At 37.5% G+C, this 11,316-nt stretch overlaps 1 long non-coding RNA gene across 1 annotated transcript; it reads right to left on the reverse strand.

The window, feature by feature from the left end:
- Positions 1–386: 386 nt before the first annotated feature.
- LOC124997982 lies at positions 387–10,884 on the reverse strand. Its single transcript, XR_007111011.1, has 2 exons — positions 7,562–10,884; positions 387–847 (listed from the first exon to the last, which is right to left on the reverse strand). It is a non-coding gene; the product is annotated as an uncharacterized LOC124997982 (long non-coding RNA).
- Positions 10,885–11,316: the final 432 nt, after the last annotated feature.

Here is an 11,316-nt window from a genome sequence, read left to right on the forward strand (position 1 = left end):
AACACAAAACACTCCAAATGGAGGAAACCTCAGAACTGAGGAAATAACTAAGAAAAGACTAAACAAACCAAAACTATCTCTCCGAGAGGATTCACAGGCTTACTTGAAAATACTTTGGTAGAAAACATGAAGCGAAGCACGAGAACAGGTTGACGAAGACAACACTCTGGCACAAGACAAGGGGAACACAGACTACTTAAACACATGGAGGGAAATAGGGGACAGGTGGACACAATCAGGAATCAGGGAAGACAATCAGACTTGTGACACATGAGGAAGGGCAAGTGACCTGAAACGAGAGGAGCGTTACTTTTCAAAATAAAACAGGAAATGACAGGACAAAACAACCCCAAGACAAGACGCCCTCACCACGGTGTGACAATAAATACAAGTGGAAAGAAATTATTCATTTAATAATGGATAGAATAGTAATACTAAATATCCAATATGTGCTAATACATTACGTTCATTAATCCTTTTACTTTCTCGATTCTGATCCTCCATTTCATATTTCTTTCTCATCCACACATAAATACATCAATAACAACCACAAAAAAACACAACAAAGAAGAGCACACACACACGATTACAACAACTACTAAACAACAAATAAATTGTGTAGTAGTTGTAACAAATAAATAAATGAAGAATTAAATAAACTAGAAGCAATTTGCATTTCTTGCAGAAATGCAGTGTGGATGCCCTCTGCCGAACCGCCCGCTGCATCTGTTGAAAAATGTGGAGACACACACATTGCGGCGGCCATCTTGAGCATCGTGCAATGCATTGTGGGAGTCGTAGTTTCCGCCACTGCCTTCTGCGACATTTGTTTGCAACGGGAGTCTCTCTGTAATTAAAAAGTGCTATTACTTTTCTTTCTGACAAACTGCAAAAAAATTCCCATAGAAAATGAATGGGACAGACGAAAAAAAGAACCAAAAAAAAGAAATTTACACAATTTACACACTAGATACAAGATTTTTTCCACAGTTGTAGACAAACTTGTTCTGTTTCTCATAATGTGCTCCGCAAAGCAGTGAGACGTACAGAATTTAAACTGCGAGCCTCTGTTTGCGGTAAAGTACCTGTCTCCCTGCTCTCCATTCACTCCACTGCAATGATTTTCTAAGAAGAAGGGACCTTTGTCTTTAACTCGCAAGTATGTCCAAAATATTTACTCTACAAGGACAAAAAATATATCAAAGTCTTCAGGAAGGTCTTACGATGCCCACAGATTCGTTCTCTTGTACTCTTGTTTTTCTGATAGGAGCTACCGTTTTGTTACAGTAAGCCCAAATGTGACACCAGCGAAAAGCGGAAAAATCTAGCTCTTTTCTGTGCCCTGGGTCCGCGCGCTTCTGTCATCATTGACGACCACTGTGAGTTGCCACGGCAACCCCTGAGCCGCAGCTATGGGCTACAGCTGAGACCAATTCATTAATCGGTTGCCTGTGCTGTTAATACAGCTGATCCCTGTGTACCACACATTTATGTTACAACAACACACACCAACACACACACCTCCCCACCCACACAGGTAAATTTGTAATTACAGATATACGCACATGCCCGCGCAAACACACAGGTACATTTATGTTACAACAACACACACAAACACACACAACATACACAAACATGCGCAAAAGCGCGCATTAATCTCTCACACACAGGCTAACTGTGCTAAATGTAGGCTAACTGTGCTAACTTACAACAACACACACTACACAGGTAACTTTGTGATTACAATTACACACACATGCATGCGCAAGCGCGCCCTCCTCACCCACACACACACAATACACAAGTAACTTTGATACAGTTACACACATACATGCGCGCACAAGCGCGCCCCCTTCACCCTCCTCACCCACACACACACATGCACACACAAACACCGAGGTAACTTTATGGTAATAGAGCTACATACACACACGCACACACAAACACACAGGTAACTTTGTTATTATAGTTACAGATACACTCAGGAAGAGTAGTAGGATGTACAAACATTACTCTCTCACACACAGGCTAACTGTGCTAACTGCAAGCTAACTGTGCTAACCGTATGCTAACTGTGTTAAATGTCGGTTAAGTGTGGTAACTGTGCGACATGTGGGTTAAGTGTGCTAACTGCAGGTTAACTGTTCTTACTGTAACCTAACTGTGCTAACCATAAGCTAATTGTGCTAAATCTAGGCAAAGTAGGCAAAGACGGTACCCCTGGCATTAACTCCCGTAGCCCCTTCAAAATTTCCCAGATGGAATTTTCTAGTTATTATTATTATTCCGCTTTCTTCTGCCATTGGAGTCTATGGCAGCCCATAGAGCCGATGGTAAAAAGTTGTGAAATTTTGCACATAGCTTAATGACAGTTGTATGTTTAATTTGACTGAGTTACATGTTGCAAGTGAGTACGATCTAGCCAGTGCCAACAATGGGTCAAATTTGGAAGTACATTTGCGCACGTAACTTTTGAACTGTACGGCCAATTTTCAAAAACAAGGTAACGTTGGAATCCTCGGATCATGCTGAGTTCCACCTATCCTATGACGTCATGATGCGTCATGACAGATTTTCCGCAATTTTGGATTGTGTCAAAAACCTTTAAAACTTTTCACGGGTCGCAAATTTTGTCCGATTCTCACGATAATTGGCACAGACTATCTTCAGACCAATGCGCACAAAAGTTATGAGATGGATTTGTCAATTTCCACTTAGTTCGTCCGCTGAGGCCAATTGAAATCAGCGGCGACTGCACCGTTTTCGATGTGAGCTCATATCTCCACAACAGTGTGACATATTGACATCGCATTTGGCAATATGGGTCCTGACTCAGTCCTAAGTGGACAAAATGAATATGGTGTCGTTTGGCCTCTAGGGGGCACTGTAATTACAAAACTATTTGTTTTTTCCCATACCTCTTTATGACTTATATATATATATGTATATATATATTTTTGAAATTACTTTGTGACATCCACAGGTACTGTGGGGTGCCCCATGTGAACTTCATGCTAACTTTGGATGTTACCCCGGTACCATCAGCGGCGAAACCGCCAAACAGGACGTTTTCTCACATCTCGGCAACGCTTTGACTTCCGAAGACCAAATTTGGCTGGACGCTTCAAGACTCTGTCTGAAGTAGGCACAACGAATTTGGCGCCGTTCAGCCACTAGGGATTTCAGAGTACATTTTTGTGACTGCTGATGCTGTGGAATATCCCCTTTCAGGATCTGGCAAAGCTTTTCATGCAATCGCAAGAATTTGGCCAACATATTGGATTTTGTCAAAAACTTTTAAAAAGTTTCACGGGTCGCAAGTTTTGTCTGATTCAAATGCAAATCAGCAGAGACATTCTTCAGACCGATCCGCACGAAAGTTAGGAGATGGATTTTTCAATTTCGATTTCGTTTGCCCGCTACTGCCAATCAAATTCGCAGCCAACCAGGAAGTCAGCTCGTATTTCCACCAATCCTTCGCCGATTCACTCGAAACTTCTCGTCAAGGCTTATGGCCGGTGTGCTTGGACCCCCAATAGCTACATTAAGTTTATATGTAATTCTTCTGTGTTCTGTCGATTTTTATTTTTGGGAATGAGGGAGAAGACCACGTCATCTGTGTTGTGCCATTTTTTATGTTTAAGAATGAATAAAACAAAAAACAAACAAAAAATGCCAACATTGCTTCTCCAGTGTCCAACCAGTTATAAAAGGCGCCGAGTCGCACGTTCAGAGCCTGAACGTGTATTTGTCATCGTATTTTTTGTGCTTTCTGAAAAATTAAAAATTATAAATAAAACCTTTATTGGGCTATCTCTTCCCAACATATTGTGAAAAATAAATTATACTGTTGTTTAGAATTGTAAATACAAACTTTATTTTGATCTCGCAGACCGAGCCGAATGAATACGAACACGGACGAATTTTCACGATCATGCATTTGACAGGAAGTGACGTCACCCGGAAGCGCTGGATCCTCGTAATGTATTGTTCATCCTGTCCTGGCGGAGAAGGAAGACTAAAAAGGCAGACATGTGTCTATTGAACTCTATTGGACTTTGTAACTTAAGCCTACCAACTGATCTACTACCTCCACCACCGCTCAGCTGTTTCTATTACATTTGTTCTAGTTACAAATGTTGTTGAAAACAGAAAAAAAAAAATAAAATAAAATATATATATATATAAAATAAAATAAATTAAAATTATAATAAGGTCTGTTGGGAAGCTGACCGGAGCGGCATAAGTAGGAGGCAGAATCAAGGCCGTTTGTTTAGAAAAAAATCATCGCAAGGTGTTTATTTACATGTGCTTTTAGCTTTGTTGTAGCAACAAAAGTATATACAACAGAAAAAAAGGTAACTGAACAGTTAACTGAGTTGAACTAAATAAAACTCAACTTATAACAAATGCAAAATTCAACTTAAATCATGTGTAAATTGCTATACCTGATAATCACACTGTTTCCCCCTCGACAGACAAAAGGCCTCTGCTTAAATAACCTCTCCTCCTCCTAACCCAGCCTCCCTGGCTGTACCACTACGGGAGGAGACTCCACAGGCTCCTAATAAAACCATTTACAAAACTAACCTCTGACCTGACTACAGTAAAACACCTTTACCTGCATTACCGATGATCCATATCACTTTTTAGTAATTTCCCTTACCCTTACCCATTTGGACTAGTCCAATGACCTGCCCAAAATCATATTACCTGAGTATAAAAGCAGGAAATATCGCCGCACTCCCTCCTTTGACTCTGGCCACATGGTGAGTATGGTAAGTAACACAAATGAATATCAACATAACTTATTTTAACAAGAAGTAAATCAATAAACTATAACTAAATCTAACAATATGTGTAAGTGTTTATTTTAACCAAGATGTTGAGCTACCAAATACAACCATACATAATACAAAACACAAACAAACCCGGGATAGTCTGTATCTGCAAAATGGTGATTACTGATGGGGAAAAAAAGCTGAAACAAACAAGTATGGTTAAACTAAACTAAAGATGGTAATAATGAGACAAATGGTCTGACCCACTTTGTCACAAGGTCCATATGAATTTTATATATTTCATAGGCCCATATTAAGTTCTCCCTTAAGTCCACAAGTCCAGACACCTCCTGCACCAGAGTTAATTTGTTTATCGTCGTCATATTTCAATTCATAACATTTTTTTTTTTTTGGCCACTTTATCAGAACTTTACCATCCTTTAACCCCTTCAGACCTGCATTTTTTCTGCCTGGCAATTCTTTTTTTTGTCCAACTGATTAATTCATCTCTAACAGAGAAATAAAGGGAATTTTTTTTTTTTTTTGCCAATTCATGTTTTTATTAGTATTTTTTCATGTCCATTACAATGGATGCCAGGACTATAATTGCGTAAAATGTCATGAAAACCTAAGAAAGATAAGGCTAATTTTTTCACATAGTAATTAATAAGGTTTGACCTAAACAACTGGATTGAATGTCTGTAAGCCTGTGCAACAATTCTGAATATGCACATGAACTTAGATATATCACAGCATGGGTGGAGGACAGCAGTGAGGTCATCACTGGGAAACCTAAGGGTCATGTGGAGAGGGAGATGCCATGGCACAATCTGAAGTACATGAACTTGATGGAGGTGTGAGGGAAAAATATTAATGTCCATCCCTGCTTCCCAGTATATTGGGACTCTTGGCATTTCCAGCATTCTCCCAGCAAGAGACTCAATAGCAAGGTGGAGAAAGACTAGGGTTCTGATCTCTCCTGAATTAGTCATATTGAAACCTAGTGTACCACTTTGCATGTGATGTCAGCCATCATACTGAAGATCTCATTTAGTGCATATTGTATGAAGAATTCATAGGGTCTGATAGTATATCGCTCATGAATTGAAGAATTCTCAAAGCAAGTGTCAATGATTGACATGAATGGCCTGTGATGCCACTTGATCTCTTCCTTGCTGGTTACTGTCATTTCCTCCTTCTGTCACTACACTGTTTGCTTCCTCTTTCTCAAACTCAGCTTCCATCTGAAGTTCTTCTGGAAAAGAACATCTCTCCACTGACCCTCTCTGAATGTAATAACAAAGTAATCTCATTTGCAGTCTCATTTCATGTATTCTCTTATGCATATAAGACATAAAATTGCTAAAAAAAAAAAAAACTCATACTTCAAATTCAAAACACTCTTAATTTCTAAACTTACCATCTACGTCACTGATTTCATCTGTCTCGTTTCCTAAGGAGTCAAGTTCAGATGACTCTCCATTTACAAGACATTCAAGGAAGTCTTTGATTTCATATCATTATGAACATTATGTACAAAGAAATATACATTTAACATTTTATAAAAATTAATAAATACACTGTGATACTATAAATTACCTTTGAAAAGCTTACATGTATTTTGTTTCAATGCATACTGACACCAAACATGTGTATTGGCTAATATCTCCCAAATCCTGATGTCCATTTCAATGGACATCAAGCTTTAAAAAAAATCCTCTTAATTAATTGCAAGAGTTATATTCAAAATAACTTTAAATACTGTTACTTGTAAGCCTTAAGATTATGCTGAGAGTAAATTGGCTTGGCCAGCATGAACATAAATTCTTTTTTTTTTTAATTGAAAATTGGCACTTACTCGTCACCCTATTCAGTGGGTGGGCCACTCACTCACAGCATGCTCAAAGTCAAGACTTGATTGTGATCGGGTAATCAGGATCCAATCAGCAAACACCAGTGCTTACATGACTCAAACACAGCATTTTTGTTGGTTTGGAGGCACAAATATGTCATGTCCATTCTAATGGACGCAGGGTCTGAATGGGTTAAATTACTTTAGGCACTTACATTGATTTAGGCTATAAATTAAATGGTATACCGACGGTAACCTTGCATGTGCCTCTTCCACACACGGAACTGCCGGATACCGTAAGAAGGTTTTGAAGTCCAGTTGATGCAGTTGTTCACTTAATAGCCAGAGTTTATTTATCTTCTTGCGAAGTTGGGTTGACCACCACTCTGAAGTTACATCCTTCTCATCTCCCTCTGGTTGTTTTCAAGATTTCCAGTTTCTTCTGATAACGATGAAGTTTGAGTATAATAGCCCGATGGTATTTTACGATATCCCTAATTACTGCGCTCTTTCAAAAATGTCTTTCTTAAGCACCTGGTCCCAGATTTTTATCAGAAAGCGAACCATTGGTGTTATGTTCAGAAATCATCCTGTATGTGGGGCCTGGTTAAGTTTAAGGTTACTGTGCCTTTAAGAGGTGAGACAGGAGACGGCAGGTATCGTAAAGTGTAATGTTTAATCAGTTCTGTAAAGACATGCCAATGAAACCGGTGCGATCTTTGAGTACAGAATGCGAACACAATATTTGGCGATCGAGGATAGCTGCTCTCGCCCTGCCACCACCCCCAATTTTTCTGCTTGTTCCTGGTGATTCTGCTGTTCCCTGGGAATGAAGGCTATGTCGTTTGAAGATTACTTGTTGGACACACGGTGTTAGCTGAGCCGATTGCCCTGGGCAGGAGGGACAACGAATATTGACACCACTCACTCTGGCGGATGATAAGTACGCTACGGCCACGGCCGTCTCACTTCACCTCCGGAAGAAGCCGGCAGATGCGCTGTTTCGAGTTTCGTCAGAGGACCCAGAAGTGTGAGACTGTCGCGCATTTTGTGTCGGCATTACATGAGATGGCCAAGCTCTGTGATTTCGGGACTTCGGAGGATGGACTTACAGTTGACCAGTTAATAAAGAAAACGTCTCTAACCTGCTGAGGGAGAGACTGTTGCTAGAGCGAGGCTCCATGACTTTAGCAGATGCCTTGTTGAATGGAAAACAGTTGGAAACTGCCTAACGGAAGCGCGCAACTTTTTTTTTCTTAAAGCTTTATTGAAAACTTGACAAAGTACAGACAATCAGAATACATATAAAAACACGCAAGTGGGACCATACAAAAACCCTAAAAAAATATAATGCATTTAAAATAACATAAACAATAATGCACTTAATCAATAATATAAATCAAATAACAAAAGTAAGGAACTTATCAATTTGGGGTAAGTGAAAATATATTTTTTAAGCAAAGTAATATGTGCTCACTTTTTTTGTTTGTCATTAATTTTAAGGTGTTTAAATAAACATTGAATTCTTCCATGAAGACATTAAAGTTAAGGTGGGACCTAGGAAATTTCATTTTGTGGATGTGAAATTTCCCAATCAGAATCAAGAGATTTACTGTAAAACAGATTCATCACTACACACAAATTTTGAAATAGTATCCATGGGTCTTATTTTTATGCACTGTTTAGTTTTATCATAGACAAATTTTTCCATGTTCCCCCAAAATACAGATGATGATGGGCAAATACAGAATAAATGCAAAATTGTTTCTGGCTCATCTCCACAGAAAGTACACATTTCATTCACATCTGCAAACCTAGAAATTGATTTGTTACATGGGTAAATATTATGCAAAATCTTAAAATGATTCTCTCTTATCTTATTTGAAAGACAAAACTGAAAGGGACATAACCAGGTCTTGTGCCAGTTTATACCAACCAACTGCGAGCCCCAAATAAACTTTCCTCTGGGTGAAATCTTATTACGACTTTGTAATACTTTCCTTAGATGTTTGTTTGTACATTTTCTGTCCATTATGTCAATTCCGCCGACCTTAAGAGAGAGTGCCTGAATATTAACATTTTGACAATTTTATTAATTCAATCATACCAGTGGGAATCACGTTTATAACAGGAACAAACTCTCTGTATTTGACTGGAAAGGTTTTAACTTTCAGAAAGTCTTAATAACTGTAAAGACCACCATTATCATCAAATAAGGCTGTCACAAATATGTCCCTTTCAATCCAACTCTCTTTGTATATTCTTTTGTTTTTAATTGTAATATGACCATTGTTCCAAAGCAGTTCCTTGTGTGGAGAAAAGTTGTGAACATAAAATAATTTCCAAGAGAGTAAAGCTTGCTGATAAAACCTTGAGAGCTTCAGAGGCAATTTAGAGACCGTGTAGTTGCAGCTCAATAAAAAACTTCAGCCTCCTACTTTTTTAAATATATCGTGTGGAATAAAATTCCATAGTGACTCTGGTTGTTCCAAACATTTTTTAAGCCATTTAACTTTAAAAGGTGGAATTTACATGAAAACAATTAAAAATCTCCAAACCTCCTTGTGCTCTCTCTAAACTGAGGGTTTCTTTCTTAAGATGGTGGCGTCTGTTTTTCCAAGCAAAGTTGATAAATAATCTTAATTTCTTTACAAAGTGCATCATCCATAAAAAGTGACAGAGCAGGATAAACAAATCTCGATACACCTTCAGCTTTTGGTAGCAACAGAGGTCTCTCTGCAGCCACAAATTAAAAATTGACTTGCTTTTTTTAAATTTTTGGGTGAAAATTAAGTTGCTGCCTAAGCTCGATATCTTTTGTAATGTGAATTCCCAGATATTTGACAGTTTGCTTAACAGGAATATTAAGCATAAATTATTCATCAGTCTCATATAAACACAAAATTTCACTCTCACTAATATTAAGTTTAAGACCTGAGGCATCTGAAAATTCACCAGTTACTGCAGTGCAGTTTGTATCTCCGATTTGCCCTTAAGAAATAAAACCGTGTCATCGACCAGCTGTCAAATCTTTACTTCTCGATTAAAGATTGTTAAACCTTGAATATTTGGATTGCGCAAGATAGATAGAAATAGAATTTCAGCAACAACCAAAAACAAAAAACAGGAGACAGGACAACCTTGGCGTACACCTCTGGAAATAGGAAACCTTTTGGACATTCTGGGATACAAAATGACCAAACTATTTGTGTCCTTATGAAACATGGCAATGTTACTAATAAATTTATCACCGAAAACCAAAAATTTGCAGGGTTTGTATAATGAAGGAGTGTTCAATTGACTCAAATGCCTTGTAGAAGTCGAGGAAGACCATTAATGCTTTGGAGTTAATATAATCAGAATAGTCAATTAGATCCAATATTAATCTGATATTAGAGCTAATATGACGTTTTGCCATGAAGCCATTTTGGTTTTCACTTATTATCTCTTCTGAATTCTTTTTTAGTCGTTTAGCGTAAACTTGAGCTAAGATTTTATAATCTATATTTAAAAGTGAAACAGGTCTCCAGTTTTCTATATTAAATGATCTTTTCCTGGCTTAGGAATAAAGGTTATCAAGCCATGCTTCATGGTGGTTGTCATTTCTTGTTTGTTTATACATTCATTATACATTAATAAAAGGTGATCTTTGATTATATCCCAGATGTGATATATCTAGGTGATTTCCTCAGTTTCATTAAGTGTGTAGCATTTGTGATTTCTGAACATAAAAGCTAAGCGTCACATTCCTCTTTAAAGTTTTCTGAAATCAAAGGTGTAAAGTTTTGTATGTGTTCTATAAATGTGTCACACTTTACTCGATTAAATTCAGATGTATAGTTTGTTGTAAAACAAGGTGATGCAATTAGAGCTGTTATTAGGGTCAGAACATATGACACCATTTACCATAAGAGATGTAACATTGTTTCTCTTTCTATTCCTCTTCTCTAGTGAAAAAAAGGAACTGGAATTTTTCTCTCCTTCTTCTAACCACTTGGCTCGAGATCTGATGAAAGCACCTTTAGCAAAATTCACATACATTTGTGACTTGACTTTTTAATGATATTAATTCATCCTCAGATAAAGCTTTCTTGGGACTTCGTGGTTGCAGCTGATTTAATAGGGCATTCATTTTTTCATTTTTTTTATTTCTTTGCTTTGTTTAATTGCAACTTCTCTAATTTAAAATTTAAAGAATTTCCATTTTTGAACTGAATCCATTTCTTTTCTATTAAATATATCTTTAGCAAGTGAATTTACACCCTCTTTAAATTTTTTATCATCTAATATATTATTGTTCAATTTCCAATAACCTGAAATGTTTGATTTTTCTTTAGAACCCCTCAGTTTTAGACTTATCAGTTTATGATCTGACAAAGGAGCATGACAATGCAAGACATCTGAAACAAACTGCAAACTCTGTGATGACATTAACCAAAAGTCGATCCTTGACCGTAAACTCCTGCTAGAGTTAGTATATAGTAGCTATAGTAGATTCTTTGTACTTCCCCATTAAGATGTCCAGCTTTAAAGAAAGTTCAAGAAACATGACCTTTGCTTGAGTAGCTCTGTTTGGTCCATAAACAAAATAATAAACAGGAAGTTGTCTACTTTCAAAACTAAAATAATCCACCAGCCTTCATTTGAAACAATGGACTCCAGAATATCACCATTAAATCTGTT

The sequence above is a fragment of the Mugil cephalus genome, chromosome 1 (genome assembly GCF_022458985.1).
Source record: "Mugil cephalus isolate CIBA_MC_2020 chromosome 1, CIBA_Mcephalus_1.1, whole genome shotgun sequence".
In the NCBI taxonomy this organism is placed as follows: Eukaryota; Metazoa; Chordata; class Actinopteri; order Mugiliformes; family Mugilidae; genus Mugil; species Mugil cephalus.